Below are 20351 nucleotides of genomic sequence, written 5' to 3' on the forward strand. Positions count from 1 at the left end.
TTAGTTTTACATAGTAAACATAGTTCTATAAAAATAAATAATCCTATTTTTTAAAATATCATACTATACTTTTAGTTAAAATATTCTGATTTTTAAAAGACACTAATTTTTGTTAAATGGTAAAAGTAGTAAGAAATGTTTGAGGAAAGGCTTAACCGAAACAAATAATGATAAGAAATAAAAGTATACTTGCGTTAGTACACCATATGTAGCAATGTCAATATCATCAGTAATACGGTTTAAAAGTAACTCTACTTACTACCCTAATACCCTATCTTCTAAGAAATAAAATAATCTCTTTCGGTTTTATTATTAAATTAGGTAGGTTTCATAATTCTGTTAAATTAGAATATGTGCGAAATGATTGGCATTATCTTAGAGTTCATTAGATTTGACTCATATTGTGTATTTTAATCTATACGTTTCTAATGTTTTACTTAAGTATTTATTTATCTAAATTATGTGATAGTTATGAATACAACGGAATTAACATTATACTTGAATATTAGTCACTTATGGTTAATTTCCAGTATTTCCTAAAATCTCACCATTCAAAAGAACCAATGATGGGAAGTTTTCATCTCATCTTAACCCTGAGTTGCGTATGCTTTCTAGTAATTATCGCAAGTAACTTCTAGTAAGTTCGCAAAAGATATACCACTTTCATTCCAAATTACGTATATTTTCTTTGAACATTTCAAATCGTCCTCACTCCTTGGAAATGGAATTGATAAAGTTAGAGGAAATAAATGAACTTGCCACTTTTCCAGATGTTTTATCAGTATTTTTAAAGGAAAGAATCTTCCATTTAAAAAAAATATAGATTGTGTTTCGTCCAAATTCAACTCCTGTTGTTTGAGATTGGAATTGGCTGCATCAAGCAAAAATTCACCCCATCATTTCAAACATACTCTAGCGTGACAAAAATCTGTCAAGGGAATATTTATTTAATTTAGTGTTTTAATGTAAAATCTGAAATATGTCCAATTGATAACTAATAGTTCTTCACTTGTACTGTAGATCACTTACATTATCCTAGCCAAGCACATAAGAACATGCATTCACACATGAATAATTCACACACAGAAGAAGCTTTTTAACGAAGAAACAAGTAAACTTTGCTAAATCGAAGAAATAAAACTGTTTACCTGAAAGAATTAAAAACTGCAATAAGGCGAAGGGAGAACAAACCATCGACATCGGCACTAAAGATTCATGGGTGCGCTTGTAAAGGATCATGGAGAGTCATGTCCTATTTGTAACATGAATATCGATATCGTCTATAGCGATTCCTAAGATTACTGATGAATATAGGTTTCTTCTGACGAAGTAATAATATTTAAGATCTGCAGTTTTGACTCATATCTTATTCATTACTTTCTAAGTTAGTTTTCCAGTTCTACTTTTCCATTTTCCATGTGCCATCATACTTAATACACTAAGACACTGAAACTTGAGCACCAGGTTTCGCTGTCTTCTAGGCTCGCTGGAACTCAGACCACATACATTGAGACCTTAGCACCATGTCGGAATGTCAGCTGAACGAATATTCATTGTTTTATTCCATTATAATTAGACTTTTATTTAATAACTAAGATTCAGTGTGAATTCTGCACACCAAGATCTGAGTTACGCCATGAGTCATGGTGGTTTAGCACCATATTTCGATCACAATATCTTACGAAATTTCATGGTTGAGACAACGCATTAGCTCCCACTTAAGAAAAATCATTATGTTTTGTCATGATTCTTGATCGGTCCCGTTATCAAATTTGAGTAAATCAGAATGAAACGTACGAAATTTCATGTTTTTTATACAAATATTGAAAGTGCTTGCCTAGCAATTTATATATTGCAATAGTTCGTATTTCAAGATGATGCCGATATATATATATATATATATATATATATATATATATATATATATATATATATATATATATATATATATATAGCTGAAAGTATGCATGTCATTTCCATATGGTCTATTCTAGAATATGAAAGTAGAATGTCTGAATTGACTGACGATACAAAGAAGTTTTCTCTGCAGTAAAAGAAAGAAAATGTCAAAATGCATTGAACAGGAAATAATTGTCTAGATAAAATTGCGAGTGAATATTATTTTAAAGTACAAAGAATTTAAGGGATATTAAGAATCCTCTATCTCTAAGAGAAAAATCAACAATATGAGTTTATAGTATAAGTGCATATAATAACTATTTCAAGAAAACTCTTAAACTCTTAGCTTAGTTTTGAAAGTTATGCCTTAAAATTTATGCACAAACTGAATGAAAACACCCTAATCTCGTTTTCTTAATAACAGACATGTTGAAAATCATGATTTTCTTAAAGCAACTTCACCAAACCTCATTGAGAAACCTCATCTCATTCTGGAGTACCTATTCAAGACCAAATTCTCATAGTAACTATTCATATAAATGCTTTTTCCTTCGCTAAATATGAACCAAAAGAATGACCATAATTTAATAAAGAAATCAAACTAAGAATATTTTACGAATGGCATTAAAATTATTAAATGAATATTGCCCTTGACAGAATTTTATTATGTTACAATATATAAAACTGAATTTGGGGAGACGCTTAATTACTGAAACGTAAACATTGTTTGTTTACATAATAAAAGTAATTTAAATGTTTGGACATGTCTTGACATGATTCTTTTAAGCCATGAAAGGAGCTCTAAATATAGATCTTAAACATGAAATATTTCCAAAATGACCAAAAGAGGATTTGATTTCTTTAGACACTGAACGCACTATTTCTCATATAAATGATTTTTTTTTTCATTTATGAAACAGCATTTACACTTCCTTGTAGACTTACCAGTGGAGTCTATTATTCAAAGTAAGGAGTCAAATCTTTTGTTGGCGTTGAAATTCCTCAAGAGTTCTAGAATGATAAGGTTCGAAGGTTATTCATATTTTGCGATTAACTTTGCAACATGTCGAGTTTTATTAAAAATTGCTTCTGTCTTATTTAATTTGTCGAACTTATCAGAATTGTTTAGATTGAAATTAGTAATTATATCTTGGAAAAGGCATACTCATTAATAATACTCCTAAAGCTGCCCAACTTTCATGAAGCAGGATATTTGCTTCCTTTCAAGTTTTTCAATGAGATCTCTCATATTTGGTTGGAATCAGTAAGGAGAAAGGGGTTAAACAACCCAATCTTAAAACAAAATATTTTAATACATTTTCCTAGAAAATAGAGATTTACATTATGATTTACAACATGCGCGATATAAGATTTAGAGATTTCTAACAATGCACATGTTCATCTGATATTTTCCAATACATATTTTACTTATTATTTATATTGGCTATGGACAAGGGAACTTAACCACCTCCAAGTTCGAATATGCTTCAGAATAAAATCGATTCTAATCGAAATGGAATGGTTTTGTTGAAAGCCTAAAACTTATTTTTGATTATAGAATTTTTCCAGAAAAAATCTAACAAAACCCCAAATTAACCAAACTTATTTGCTTACTTCGTCAGTGTACGACACCACTAGTGTAGAACTGTTTCTTTGCATTAACTCCAAAATTAGAATGAAGAACATATGGACTTCTTTAAGGCTCAACTTACATGTGAAGCAATTCTGTGTTCATTTCACAATTATATTTTTAATCCCCCATTTAGTAATAATTTCACATTAAGACATTAAGACAGTTGCATCTCCCATTTAGTAATCATTTGACATTAAGAAACTAGGGTAGGCTTGTAGACTACAGAATCCAACTTGAAATTGATAATTATATATCGACAACCTCAATAAAGTGATAGGAGCGGATATAAAGCCTATTCTTGGGAGACTAATTACACAATATAAAAACATTTCTTGCTCCTCTGACAAATTTTGCTTTTCGGGGATTATAATTTGAAATTTCAATAGAGAAACCCAGAGATAGATGCAGAGCATTCTTGGATGTTGCATCCATATAAAAATACTGTCTCACAATATCGTATTAGTTTTGATATATTAGGGCAACTTTCACTAATATTTACACGAAAAGTGGTAGATCGCATACGCTTTAGCATACGCTTCAGGCTTCAATAAAGTTATTAGAACAGAGACAATATGTATTCTTTGGACGTTGAATCGAAATCAAGACCGAAGCTGTATAAGGATCATTATCAAAAATGAAACAATTTGATTTCTATAATTTCTTGTAGTAATATAGAAAGATAAAGATTGTCTTCAGAGGACCTTAGTATGTAATATCAAAGTCGTTTCACGCTGTCCCTAAATCTTTTGTTCTTTTGTGATCACCGTTTTAGCTTTCACTACAGCTGTGAAGACGAGAATGAAACCATTTCTTGGAACATTAAGTGCAGACTAAAAATTATATCTAAGTATTTCTTACTGCTTTTAATCTATATAAATCCAACACATATTACTAAAAGTCGCAGAACTTGACTAGTTTCAATAGACTGATCAGGATAGATATGATACATACTTATCGGACGCTGAATCCACATTTTAAAAATAACTTATTTCTTTCCTCTATGAGGATCATTATTGATAAGAGAAGTGGTTGGTTTTTGCAGTTTAAACTAATAATAGCGAGATAGAAAACATTTTCTTGGTAACTCAAGTATACAAGAAAAATTCTTTCTAGCTGTATAGATACATACAGACGGAGATTAAAATACATTATTGGAACTCTGAATCGATGTCAGAAATAATTTTTCAAAGTACTGTATATTAATACTTTTGCTATACGGATATCCAATAACTTTACTGAAAATCTTAGATGCTCCACTTTCTGTTTTTATATTATAAACAGTATTTACATTGAGTCTACTCTTCGGACGCTGCACCCGTATCAAGAAACCATATCTCTTACTATCTTGCTTTGTAATTAGATTATTATTGAAAACAAAAGTGGTTGATTTGGACAACTTGCGATGTTAATGGATGATTAGAGAATGTTTGTTTGTATCCTAAGACATATAAAAATAATGTCTTATTAATATCTTATCGTTACTCTTATCTACAGATTGACAAACTAATAGACAAATAGATTTAATTGTTTCATAAGACTTATTATATTTACGTATAGCGTTATTTGAAACCTTAACGATAGTATTTAAAATCTTAGCACTACTATTAGGTAATAAACTGTTAATTGAAACGCTTTATGCGGTCCCAAAGTCATGTTTTAATTTTGATTTCAGGATTTCAATTTCTTCCAATGTTTTAAAACAACGTATCTACTAAGATTTGTCTGTTTATGTGATTCCTTCTAGCAACCTGAAGCATTGATTTACTAACTTTCGTTAATATTTCCATTTAGCCAGCTAATTTTCCATGTCCATACACACATCTGTAACGATTATAGTTGCTTAATATTGAGATCTATGATTTTATATAGCACAGTACGTTGTTCATTTAAGAAAAGCGAGACTGAATCTTTGTAACCCTTCGTTAGAACCTACAAGATAGTTCTCCTTACTTGTACTTGTAACTCGGTATTAAAAAATGAACATCGTTTTCAATAATATTTACTTCTGTTGATTCTCCTTGAATCTACCCATACAAACGAATAATCTTGAAATTTTAAGAACATTCTGCAGAGGAAATTTTAGAAAATTTATTCCATTAAGAGAAAATTATATACTTCAGTGGTTGGTGAAACATCACATGGAAAGTAAATTCAATAGGAAAGTCCCTATAGAACGTTTCTTAAATACATTTGTTGATTCATTGTTATATATAAAAGCAGTTGAATCCCATTTTTACTCGTAATCTCTTGAATCTATGTTTTAGCTCTTAAGTATTTTTGCTTGTTCAAAAATGCAATGTCTAAGTTTATGTAATAAGAACTGTAGTGTAAGTCTTGAGTTATTACAAAAAGCAATTCCCAATAAGGAAGAAATTTTGAGCAAGATATTAATTTCAAGCCTAGTTGTATGGAATGATTTTTCTTTGTTTCTTTTTCTATTTTTAGACAAGATTTTCATCTATTCTAAATTATCAATAATATAATGAACTAGCAGCAATGCTGAAGCATGAGAATATTTTGTAATTCTTTACGTGCCACTAAAACGAAACATTCAACCAGATTAAAATTAGTAAGCGAATAGATTATAACATTATTATTAATATAACTATAGGAGGCAACAAAAAAGCAGAATTGTGACATGTTTGTAGAGTATGTAAATGCAGGGAATGGTTAAATAGACAAAAGCACTAGTTTTGGCATAGTTTTGAAAAATAAGTTGTGTTATTAGTTATATGAGAGAATGAATAGTAAAAGATAAATAAAGAAAGAAAAGGAATGATGATATAATTCGTGTCTATATTATTAAAGAGGAAAATTCTTACATGGGAAAGAAACGTTTACGAGAACCTTAGTGAATGGATATTTATAAGTAATAACCCGTCCGAAATTGAATAATTCTTATTTCTGTTATTCACCCCAATCTGAAAACAGTAGTGCAATCATTCATTAAAGAATTTGAAAAAAAATGATGATCTAAACGTGATCCACTCTGGATATCCGAAGTATTTTTTTCAATAATCTCAACTACATCACAATTGAAAAATAATATTGCAAGTTATAACAACAAGAAACAACTTATATTGTTATAGTAATGAAGCAAAATAATGTATTGTGCTCAATAAGATAACCAGATACACTCCACCCTTCAAAAAAATATGGGCTCTGGTAGCTGTCACCTTTTCTCTAACTATCAATGTGTATGTATCTGGCTATTTGGTATGACCAAAAGAAGAGAGTGATGAGTTCAATGTACATACAGATCAAAGACATACACAAAAATAATTTCATTTGTTAACTATATGAATTAAAATAATATATTTAGCAAAAAGGACAAAGATCAACGTAGCTGGACTGAAAATAATGATACATGGGTATATGTTTCAGTGGTATAATATTCATTTATAGTTAAATATTATAAATCATATTTAGTAAATAAAGATGTTATTGTACTTTTTTCTATTGATGGAAGCATTTATTTCTCACTTAAGTAATAGTTTCTTAAAGTTTCCTCAGATTTAAAATAATCACATGGTTAAAAGTACTTCTAAAAGTAGGGTATAAATTATACAGTCTCAAATCTGATAAAGTGTAAGACAACGTTGTACTCGTGAGGTGGTTAATCATGACAGAAGCTTACATGTGTGTCGACAGAATCTTAAAAAACTTTTAGCAACAATATAAATGTATTTTTAAGATAAAGACGCTTATCAAAATTCAAAAAAAAATCAAATATTTTACACGTATGTTCTAACTACCTATCTGAAATAGAGGAATCATTCAATTATCTGAAACCGTCACTCAATGTATTATTGTAAATTTTTAGAATGATATGTAATGGTATTATATGTGTTGTAAGAAAATAACAAGAAAAGTTAAAGCAACAGTGATGTTACTGTGATGATATTTTACCCAATAGGTTAGTCACTATAAATCGAATGTTATTGGAAATTACATGTTAGTTTGTTTAAGAACTTGCATATCCTCGATAATGATACATGTTGTTATAATGGTAGAGTAGACTTTTAAAGGTGTTTCATATTCACATTTGAAGGAGATCTGGGATTATTTTTAAAAATAATTTTAAACATGTTTATGCGACGCATATAAGGAGTATACTAAGTTATTATTCACTAGTGGTCAATAAAATGAACGTGTTTCTTAACTGGAACAAAGATCTGGAGACAGTACCGAATAATAACCTATCTAAAAGATTCTATGCCAAATATATATTTACTCTAGCAGGACGATTGCTCTGATTGAAATGAAGGTATGTCGCAATGAAATTATGGTGTCGATACATATATTTTTTAGTTTGAATAGTGTGTTGTACTTAGGTATTAGTAGGGCAGAATTTTTTATTCTATTGATGAAACTTCACATATTTTCAGTGTCTGTATTTTATACACACGCTATCATAGACGCCAAGTGAACTAACTCCTAAAGTTAAATGTTCCAGGAATGAAACTTTAAGTTCACGAACAGTTCATAGTTCTGTTACGTTGGCGATCTAAACGGTAGTAGTTTTTGGTAATAAACAAAAAAATTAGTCCACTCTTCTTTTATTTCTGAAATTTGGTCACTTGGCATTCAAGCAGTCCTTATATGTTGGAAGAACAATGTAAAATACAAACTTAAGCTATACTGAGCCGGATTTATAATCAAACTTTTATTGAAAATATTTCAGTTTTAATTTTCAGCTAATTCAGAATGTATGCAGTACTTAATAAAACTTTGTGAGCATATCTTTAAAAAAGACATATCTATGAATTTTATTATTACTTTCAATATTGTATTCCATGATTTTTATTTATTAATATTCGTATCATACTTTGTTATATTTAAACTATTAAGTAAAAGTATGTGTCAAAGAACTCACTGAAACGTGTAAAGAATTATCCATTTTAACAAATGGATTAAATGTGTTAACAGATTATTTTTGAAAACTAAATTATTTACCCATAGATTTATAGTTTAAAATATCAAAACAATAGTTATAGTGAAACAATATTGAACATAGGTCTTTTGAATATTTATAATACAAGTTGAGGTTCTTAGTTTCCGTAGATCTTACCAGGCAGTTTCTAAAATACTTCTGAATGCTATCTTCAAACATTTAACGGTTAATGTTAAGTAATTATTGAATGTGGACACATTCAATAAGTGTGCAGCATCACATATAGATGTCCAGCTTGGCCAGAATTATTTTCTTGGTATATAACCATAAAAAAACTCAGATATAAATTTGAAGTTGTAACGCTTTAAATTACTATTCAACGAGAAATACGAAAAGATGAGTTAGCTTCTTTCTACGGGGTTATCATTGATACTGAAGTTATTTTTTAAACCGCACCCCATGTAAAGATTACAGTATAACAGCATTTATATTTATCTTGATACCTAAAGAATATGTTAACCAATATCCCACCCACGTGCTTGTCAACAGACAAAAGTATTTTCTCAAGTGTAGTGCTTTTTCATATGGTTCTGAAATGTTTGATATCAATTTCATTTTTAGCTTCAATCCGTGAATTTCATAAATTAGAAGCGTTGCAGATACTTGTGACAAATTAGCCTCTTGTAAATTAACGGAAAATTATTCAGGTCTGAAGCTTGAAGTATTTTTGAAAGTGAATAGACGAAAACCTCATTAACTTATCTAGGAGAGCATGTACTAGAATTTCCAAAATATGAGTTCTAAGCTCGAACAATACATCTGATGTCTAACTAGTGGTTATGCTATTGCAGTGATAATCTTAAATATGACTTAAATATTGACGTAGTTTTATATTTTGATTAAAGTGATAAATTGTCTAATGAGAACTGAATGCTGAAATACTCCTACTTGTACGAATTTAGTATTTATTTTACACAAGAAATCTGTGAAGAATGATATAATCTATTAGAACAATGTTCTATTTCTTAGTGAAATATACCGATCACAAAAAATACTGTTAGTAAGAAGATGATTTAAGAATAGTTTATCCAAATCCTAAGTTGGGCGAGCCACAGAAGGTAGCGCCTTCTCTTGGACCAGTGGCATCGAATTAACCGTAAGTAAGGAATTTGAGATGGGTCCAGGATTTAATTAATTTATTCATTCATTCATTCTTGTTATTGAGACATATAACGTTATTATATCTGAAAAAAGCATGAATGAACAAAAATGTAACAGGTCCAAGAGAAGACGTTACCTTCTCCGGGCTGCCCATCTTAGGATGTGAATGAAAGTACTCTTAAAAATTTCATTTTCTTACTAACAACTTTTCTTTGTGATCGGTTTATTTCTTTTAAGAATAGAACATAGGTTTAAGAGATTATATCATTCTCCATAGATTTCTTGCAAAATAAATACTATATTTGTAGATGTAGGAGTATTTCGGAACTTAGTTCCTATTAGGTAAATTATCACTTTAATCAAAATATAAAACTAAAATATAATTCTTAGTGCTATTTCAGGTTAGTGTTGCAATAGAATAACCACTACTTAGACATAAAATGTATATGTGTGTTGTGGTTAGAACTCATATTTTGCATGTTCTAGTACATGTTCTTCTAAACAGGTTGTTAGCGACGTTTTCGTCTATTCAATTTCAAAATATTTCAAGATTCAGAACTGAATAAAGTTCCTCTAATTTACAAGAGGTTAATTTGTCACCCGTATCTGCAACGTATCTGAAATTTATGAAATTTGTGGATTGTAGTTAAATTAAATCGGTATCAAATACTTTAGAACCATTTTTATATTGTAACAATGTAATCACATTAGCACTATATATATATATATATATATATATATATATATATATATATATATATATATATATATATATATATATATATAAGGTGTTTCAAAACAACACCGACAACGTTTGGGAGGTGAGTCTGACACCAAGATAAGACAAAAAGTATAGACCAACCTGGGTCACAAATGCTTACTTTCCGAGTTATAGGCTGCCGAAAACACAAAAAAGTAAACATTATTTTTAGGTCCATAGCTCCAAAACTATGGGAACTATTATAATCGGCTCAAAACTTCACTTAGGAACTAGTATGTGACCTATCCAAATATCCATGTTTCAGAATCTTGTGATACTTCCGCAACAACTTTTATAGAGGTAGTTGGTGAGTACTTCAAATTATATATCTGTAGCCAAACTCCCTCTATAGAAAAACTGTTGCGCGAATTCCTTACGATTGTGAAACATGAATTTTTGGGTAGGGCACATATTAGTTCCTAATTAAGTTTTGACCCGGGTATGGTAGGTCCCATAGTTTTGGACCTTTCATGTTTTCGACAGCCTATAACTTCGAAAGGAAGCATTTGTGCACCCAGGTTGGTCTATATGTTTTGTCTTATCTTGGTGTCAGGAATCACCTTCCGAACATTGTCGGTGTTGTTTTGAAACACCCTATATATATATATATATATATATATATATATGTGTGTGTGTGTGTGTGTGTGTGTGTGTGTGTGTGTGTGTGTATCCTGAGGAAAGATTTTTGTCTTTTTTGGCAGCACCTGCTTTTATCATGTCGATGAATATTTTTTTAAAATAAGTCATGTCTCTCTTTTCTTTTTTTCTCAACTAAATAAAACTTACTACAAGTCGCCCTATATTTATTAGAACGTGCTCTTCTCTATCTATACAATAAAGGAAGGGAGAATACATTTGTAAAACTAGAGCAACACATCTATATCCAGAAGTAAGCATTAATGTTATTACGTAACGTAGTTTTAGCTTCCAGAAAAGTTTTCCTTGTACAGTGAAAAATTCTGTGCCAAAACATTTTAGTTGACATTGATTTTTGACCTATCGAACGTAATTATACAACTAATCTCTAAAATACAATGGATTTAGGTTGGTTGTTTCTACGTCACGATTTAAAACGCTTAAACATAGTTGAATTTAGAATGTTTTAGAAATGAGGAATATATAAGAGCCAGTAATTGGTATAATGTATTAAGAAGGTTTATATCTTACGTTAATATGTTTCAAAATGAGGAAGACTACTACAAATTACGACAATGTAATGAATTGTAAAGGATAAAGTATTTTACCAGTGTCCTGTATAGAAATGAAATCCGTGAAAAATATATTTTTTAGACTGCAGCCTGATACTGTACGCTACCCAAGCTTTAGAGATGAGAATATTACATTGTCTATTTTGAGTAAATTTAAATAAATGAGGCTAAACATATATGAGGATGGGAAATATAATATTCATTATTAATTCATGTTATTGCCTTCTTTCATCATTTGGAACACCATTAATTATATTTTAGCTATATTTAGGAATTCCTTGTTGGTAGTTAAGCCTTTTACTGATAAATTATATTTAGAAAGAGTCTGGTGCACTTATATTCATCTAAATCCAATTATCTTTAGAGCTAGCTTGAAGCAGTCAATATATCGTTACGATGAATATCACCAAGTAGCATAATCCCTTCGAACTTTACGAACATGCATTTCGTATTCTCTCTTTCACTTCGGATGAATTGGATATTTTCGAACAAATCGTAAGGAACATTTATAGCTACCCACAAATCTATCAAATGTTGCACAAAAATTTTCTTCTGAAGAATTAATAGTCAAAATGAACGTAGCAAAACACTAATCAAAAATATGACCGACTGCGTATTACAGAAATTTTGTGAATATATTTTATAAATCTACTTTTCGTAAGTTATTGAATTCTGACAGAAACTAATTCGTTAAAAAAAATTCAAAATTTAACTTTAAGGTATATTACTTGTATTTAAGGTTGTCAATGTATATCGAAGGCACGAAAAGCTAAAGATCAATATTAAATAGACAATTCTTGATCCTTATACATTCAAATTATTATCAAAATAATGAAAATATCTGTAGTTTGTAGCACGCATGCAACAAGTGTAAGGACTAGAAATTACAATACATACGCAAATCAGGAATTGATACTGTTGTATTAGTAGGGACATCTGTAGTATGACTGTGTGGTAGACAGGGGGTTTATGCTGAACCCTTGGTGATGCAAAATATTTGAGCTCTCTAAGGTTCAAAGAAGACAAATGTTGTTGCGCTATTATTTGCCGCAGAATTTTATTAAGTGTGTTGCGAGGAATAGCATCCAAGGTGACGACTTTCTTCAGAACTCATGGCAAAACAGCCTCGTCGAAGAGGAATAGTGGACGGAAGAGACACCTCAGTAACAGTGATCACCAAAGATTCAAGAGAATTGTCACAAAGGGTTGTTGGAAAGTGGTTGTGAAACTAATCAGCATCTGAAACAGTCCACTACAACTATCACAGTCTGACATGTGTAACATGAAATAAACATTCACTTCAGGTTGGAAATTCCAAACCAGTAATCGCTGTCTATTATGGTCTACGACGAAAAAAATATGTACCGTGGATATACAAAATGATTGGCCGGTAATTAGAAATGCAGCATAGTTTCCAATTATCCTCCTTTAATCTTGTTTACGAAAGCTTGCATATATGTGACAGACGCTCAACCAAACTTATTCTTCGAACTATGTTCTCCTTGTGTTAAGTATTGAGGCGACTGTGTGATGCTGAAGGACACAATTCCGTAGTACTCTGTGGCTTCATAATTATCAAAACAGGACGAAATAACTGTCAGTAATTTTGCAAGCATTTTAGGCAGTCACACGTATCTTGTCAACCAGACATGACGTTCTAATTTCGCAATTTTACAAGATGACAATGCGCTGCTTTAGACCAATATGCTGTTTAGGCATATTTTCATGAACACCTTAAATAACTACATTTCTGATTCACTCATTATTGAGCATATATGGTCAGTTCTGGATCATATATGCTTCTCCATCCTTGCTAACATAACTGAGTGCTGCACTAAGTAACGAATGATTCCTTTGGAAACTACTCATGACTCACATGCGTCCATTCCAGGAAAAATCTGAACTATAATCTAACAGTAGTCCTACTTCGTACTAGTGAGGTGAGATTTTTAGGTATTTCCAACATTTTGATAACCATGTACATATTAGGTGATATATGACGTAGAAGTCATGACACTTTTACCCACAGTTTGGAATAACTTGTCGAGAAAACTTTCTATTTCACCGAATCCAACTAGTATTTAGTACTGCACAGTGTCCTCCCTTGACGTTTCTTTTAGATTTGTTCGTCAGTGAAGAGCAGTCAATATCATTATATATATATATATATATATATATATATATATATATATATATATATATATATATATATATATATATATATATATATAGGATTGACTCCTCTAATTATCCAGGGAGCACAGAGGGCTCTTATTATATATCTGTATATATACAGAGGGAGAGAAAAGGAATTAAAATTTGCTATGGACGAATGGTAATAAGGATCTTGTCCATTCCAGCTGAAATTTTGTAATATTAGTTTTAAGATACTATTTAATTCCTTCATATATAGTTTCTCCTTAATTATCACTAGAAACGTAGTATTGATAGATTAAGTGCTGATAATCTGTAAGGTGAAAAAAGATAAATCAGAGAGTAATTTCTTGCAATGTTGATTGTATATTCACGTTAATATTATTCAGACATAATATTTGCGTTTTTATATAGCAAGATAAATAGTATATTCTATCTGCGAATGGCAATTGTAAACGTATACACACATAATATAGAATGGAAACTTTTATTTCCATTTTGTTTAGAATTTGTAAAGCGTCTTCCAGCACTCTGTGCTGTGGATTCTTCCTTGAAATTGTTTTAACAATATCTATTTTTAAAGGTCGTGTCAAAAAGCTAAATGACCAAACTTAATTGAAATCGTAACGCACTGTGTTTCAAGAATAAAATACCCAGTTTTCCGAGCTTGTCAATGAAAAAATTCTTTATTTTTTTATTGAATTGCATTTAGAAGCAGGAACATAATTTTGGAACATGACATATAATCTTAGAATATTAAAATTAATCTTCCGAATATTTTCTCAAGTTAAACATAACATATTTTTACTATTGGTTTAGATTTCCACAAACATGGAATCATCCTTTAGGTATAGCTCAGTTTCATTACCTGCAGAAAAGATAATTTTTAAACATACATTAGAAAGTTGTAGGAGATATAAGAAGTTTCTCTATATTAGACAAGTTAAAATAAACTGGGAAAACAATAACAACACTTCTGCCTTTAGTCAATCTCACAACCTTTAGTTAACGAAATGTTCTGTCTTTGGAAATTAGATATGACATTTTACAAGATGGTAGTTTTTAAAATGTTACAATTACATGAAATATAAATAAGTTGTCCTTAATGTATTCTGAAAAATTCAACAATGTGCTTAAATTCTTAGGGAAATAAAATGAAAAGTACACAATATACATCAGCGGAAAAAATAATGTCAAAGTACAAAATTGTGGCCAAACTGATACAGTACAGTCTTCAGCGTATGTTGTTGTGTATTATCTAATATAAACAAATATAGTAATCAAGTTGATGGAACCTATCGTTATGGTTACAGTATTAAACTCAAATTCCGAAAATAAATATAGTATTTGCAATACCGTAAGAAGCAATATATTTGAATCCTAATAAATCTCTAATGTACGTGCATGTTATTTTAAGGTGAAACAAATGAGAAATTAGAATTATTAGTCTTAGTATCTTATACAGTGTGTTAAAACGTTCAAAATAGTAATAACGAAAACTTCTTTGTATTGTAGCACAAAATACAATTGTCTCGAATATAATGTGTGAAAATCATCTTATTAATAAGGTCGGAGAGCAATAACATATTTCAGAAATGTTCAATAAACGCTGTAGATCACTGTAGATGCTGTTACTCTTGATACTGTGGATAAATAGATAGTTATAATAAAGTTTTAAAAGAAATTACAGGAGTCGGTTAAGTTGAGAGAAAGTGTAGAATCCTACCGTCAAGAAACTTCAGGGTTTGTAGTAATAACCAGAACCACATTCGAAATAAAAGGTATGTCACCTTTCTCTTTCAAATGCGCCGTTGGTAAGAAATGAATTCATTAAAAGATAAAAGTCGAATGGCATAATTAAAGCTAACAAAGAAATTGACTAAAGACCCTCAACTTCCTTATGATTAAGCTAACAGTAAACAATATTTCACAAGAAGTGCAGATACGTTACATAAGGGTTGGAATAACTTACAGTATGACCTTGCTCTGTAAACATGTAACAAATGGACTCTTCAATTCAATACTTGTAAGGTTCCAAAATCAAACTGGAAGATCTAAAGATTTATTTTATACGATAGTATAAACTAATTTATAATTACATTAAAAAAATAGTTTGGATTATACAGCAATATAAATGATATAAAAGTATTTTTTCACTTTTACGTCCCACGTTTATGCCGCCTAGGCTAAAGAAAACTGTGATAATGAGAAATGAGTGGAATGGCGGAATGAACAAAGTGGGATGACATGGGAAAATCTCGAGAAACTACACGAAAACAGTGGAGAATATAAAGTAATTTCCTTCTAACGTAATCACTATAGTCTGTGTTAGTAATTATCCACATTTTCAGGTATCGCAATATTGAAATCAAACATGTAGTCTAACTTAGAAGTTAATAATTTGTTCAAATATGTTTTCTGAAGATATTTATAGTATATCTTATTTTTAAAAATTCCATCTACGATATGTTTCACTTAAATAAACTTGGTTAAGAAGAAACTTGTTCATTACTAAGGTTGAACTATATACATATTATATGTCAATACTTTAGACATAATAATTTAAGGATTGAATTATACTACAAATTAGAATACTTAATGCTAATTTCTTAAGTAAAATTTGCTGAAATAAATTTAACGTTAAATAGTATTGTAAAATAATGTTACTACTATAGCTCTACTAGAAAGCGTTTCCCCTGTTCACGTTGTTGGTACTAAATTTAGTTTCCTTTCTGTTGTAATTACTACTTGCAAAATTATTCTTGAGTACATTCTATAGCTCAATTTATTCACAGCTCATATTACATAACATACGTAGAATTACATTATTAAATTTCACGAAATAACTAACTCTATGGCTTTTTTGGAACCCGGAGGTTCATAAAAGATCTCTATTTACTTCTAACTTTAGCCAATTGGATCCAGTTTCTACTTTATATTCCTATTTCTGCGAGATTCATCTCAATATTGTCTTCTCGCGAAATAAAAAGTTGATACATTTTAAAGATACTGTAGATTTCCAATAATCCTGCATGTTTGAGCCGACGTCAGTTCTAGATTACAGAAAATGCCGGATTATCTTGCGGTACCTCCAGCAATCACTTACTTCTAACTCGTACACTGAGAAAACTATGACGTGGTTTTTGGCAATAAATATTGTTGAGCAGAAAAATAGGAGAATCATTTGAACTCAAATAAAACTTAACTTAAATTCTACATGTTAAAGAATGCAGACTGTTACAGAATTACTTTATTCTTGTAGGTCTACAATAAACTGGATAAAAAAGAAAACAACTCTACCACGCCGGTGCCGGATCATTCTACATTCCACACTGTAGGATGCTGCACTCCTGGAGGACTGATTGTATATTCCTGTGTTTGTTTTATGAAGAATGATAGTAGTTATGTATCATTATATACTCGTATTGTAGCCGGTATTCATTGCGTTCCTTTCTTACCGAACTGTATTGTAACTAACTCTATGAAATTATATTCTTGTCCAGAATTAAAATTGGGAATGTATATAATCTTATTTTGTTCGAGAAATATAATAAATTATCTTCACTCTCAAGTAATTTGAAAATACCTTCCTAACTCACATTAAAAATAAAGAAGTGGTATATTATTAAGAATATATATGTAGAAACACTAAAATACTAAAGCGTTTTTGGTTTTCCTTTCTATTGTTCGGTGGCTATTCACAGTGAGATACTTTCCAAGTGCGAAATAATAGTTATAGATCAGCAAAATACCCTATAATTTAACTTCTAGGTAGTAGGAAAGGTTTGCCAACGTAAAGAATTAAAACGATAATTTTATCGCATCAAAACGCTAATGTGTAGTATGTAGTGTACAGATTTCAGTATTTACATGCAATTTACTCACTCTTATCTTAGAATATATATATATACTTTTATCCTAGACCTTAAACATTTTTCTGTGGGTATTACTGTCTTGTCAGCTCCTGAGAGATACACTGGATAAATTCAATCTAACTCGGAAGTTTGGGCGTTTCAACTATTTGTTGGAAAGAAATCACCAATAATTTGATAAAAGAAGTATATGTAACACGGGATATTATTATCGATTTAACTAAAGGTGAACTTACTTTAAGATTAATATAAGTCAATCAAGAATAAGTAGATACAATGTACATTGATCGTGAAAGAAATCTGGAGTCTCCGATGGGAAGTTATCGTCAATAGCAACTTTCACCGTCCGACCGCCAGAGAAGTCATTCCATTCCACCAAATGATTGAGATGCCTGAACAGGTGGTGGTCAGTAAGAGAGATATCGGGGGAATACAGTACATTAGGAATGGTTTCATACTGCAAATCATGGAGAGCCTACACATGTGGACAAGCATTGCCGTCCAACATAGGACACCACGTCTGTTGACTGTTGCTGGGTGCTTGCTGATATGTTTATGTTACATTTCATATAGTTTAACACTGTAACTAACTGCATTGATAGCATTCATAGATGAAGAGATGGTTTGGGAATCCTTGACGTTGATCACTATCCAACCATTTTTGCTGAAAGTGCTGATACTGAAATGTTTGCTGGACATGTACAGAATGTGTGATGTTAAAGACGTAACCTTAGTCCAGTCCTTGTTATATTGCTGAAGCGAGTTTCCCACAAAATGTGAAAGGAAACATTTCATTCGTACTAACCTAATAGCACAATAATTAAGACCTCTAAAAAATAAAAATATCGAAATCATAAAGTCTCTTATAGTTTAGAGTGTGACTATTAGTTTCGTAAAAGCCATTATTGTGAATTAGAAGTAGAACTGAAAGTAAGAGATAAAATATCGCGATTATTTCCTCTTCCACCTCTTGACCTTATTCCCATCCTTATTTCTTATTTCCATTTCCTCTTGATACCTTATAATAATTAAGCATTCTGAACAGGCTAGAAGTACGATAATGGTAAGCGCCACTTCCAGCGAAATTGAGCAATTAGATGGAATTGATTGCGATCGGACTGGAGAACAATATATAAGTAGTTTAAGTTCGGAAACGCAACTGCAAATAGAAGGGGAAATTTTGGTATGTGTCATTGAATTATTGTATGGGAATGTCGAACTTTCTTTTATAATTTACTTGAAAAATAAGAAATGTCACGTACTATTGTCCTCCTCCGAGTCGGTTTTATTTGCGTTAACACGGGCTCAGACCTACTGAAGTGTGTTATGAATAAGCAAGAAGATAAACAATTTTATATATTGTAACTGTACTGTGCTTTAATTTTGTAGTTATCCTACATCATTCAAACTTCATTAAAAATGTTTACGGAATCTAAGAGCATAGCATGTGCTTGCTATCTGAGGACATCTAAGGCCATATCTCAAGTTCTCGTAGATTCATCTGGAAGTAGAAAGAAAGACCTACAATATCAACTCCAGACTTAAATACGAACCGTCTATTTTCTCATTCCTTTAAGGTAGTAAACAGAATGATACATGAACATCTTTGTTAATTGTATTAGCTCAAATCACATACCAAGAAGTTGTGAACTGACATCACCAAAAATTTGTTATTTCATCATTGTCTGACTAACTCACTCATTTTCATCATCAAAACTTGAATGAAGAAATAGGAATTTGGAAGCACTATGTCCTAAGTAAATTTAGTATAAATGTCCTCCCTGAATGACAAAAAATGGCAGTTAATCTTTTCTTCCATTAAGTAATAGCTCTCTCCTTTGGTGCGATGGTTTCTCGGTTCGATCTCAGGCTCTGCGATTGTGTTTTGGACATCAAATCAGTGAGTTTTCTCGGAGTACTGCCATTTCTTCCCACATACTCATTCCACCAAATTCATTCAGGTCATTTAGGTCCTTTATCCTACAAGACATAACGTGAGGCATAACATTTCAAGATTTAATTTTTGAAAACAAACTCAAGACATCGACTTTATTAAGTGTTCTTTCCAGAAAGTAAATCAAAACTGAATGTTTTGTTAAGCTGGGTTTAAACACCGCTTCTTAAAAAATATTTTAATATAAACTTCAGAGCGATTAGAAGATTTCTTAAAATTTTAAGGTATTTAGGACTTTGTCAAATTAAATTAAACATAGATTCAGATTCCTTTACGTCCATGCACCTGCTTACAGTAAAAAAATAAAATAAAATAAACTGGTGAAGTAAAAGATTAATATTGAACATATATTCCAACATTACAAATGTTAGAGAAAATTAGTGTAATAAATGAAATGAAATAGAATCAAGAGTAAAATCAAATATTAAATACAATAAATGTTTGAAAATGATAAATGAATAATAAAAGTTTAATGAAGGAACGATAATGAAAATAACCTCAAAGTAAGTTGTCTGATAACAAACATCATTCTAAACAATTCAGACATCTTCGTTTGGTTTATCAGTATATTATGCCAAGAAATATAATGAAATTTCCAATTTGTCAAGTTACATTTTAATCCCAATATAATTAATAGCGTTAATATTAGAAATGATGTGATGAAATATCATTTCGTCAGGCTTATATTTGGGATTTTCCTTAAATATCTTAAAGAAAGATGTTTAACAGTCAAATACGTCGAACGGTTATGTCGGTTAGGCTAAAGGAGATGGTGATGATGAGAAATGAATGAAATGGTTGAATTAAGAAACTAGG

At 30.6% G+C, this 20351-nt stretch overlaps 1 long non-coding RNA gene across 3 annotated transcripts in view; it reads left to right on the forward strand.

Annotated features, from left to right (window-relative positions):
* Positions 1-17335, forward strand: part of LOC145664335 (uncharacterized) — a 580590-nt gene extending 563255 nt beyond the window's left edge. For all 3 annotated transcript variants that reach the window (XR_014127379.1, XR_014127377.1, XR_014127378.1), the window contains one exon: positions 16972-17335. This is a non-coding gene — a long non-coding RNA (uncharacterized LOC145664335). The remainder of the gene's footprint in view (positions 1-16971) is intronic.
* Positions 17336-20351: the final 3016 nt, after the last annotated feature.

The sequence above is a fragment of the Thermobia domestica genome, chromosome 11, assembly GCF_964235325.1.
Source record: "Thermobia domestica chromosome 11, izTheDome1.hap1.1, whole genome shotgun sequence".
NCBI lineage: Eukaryota > Metazoa > Arthropoda > Insecta > Zygentoma > Lepismatidae > Thermobia > Thermobia domestica.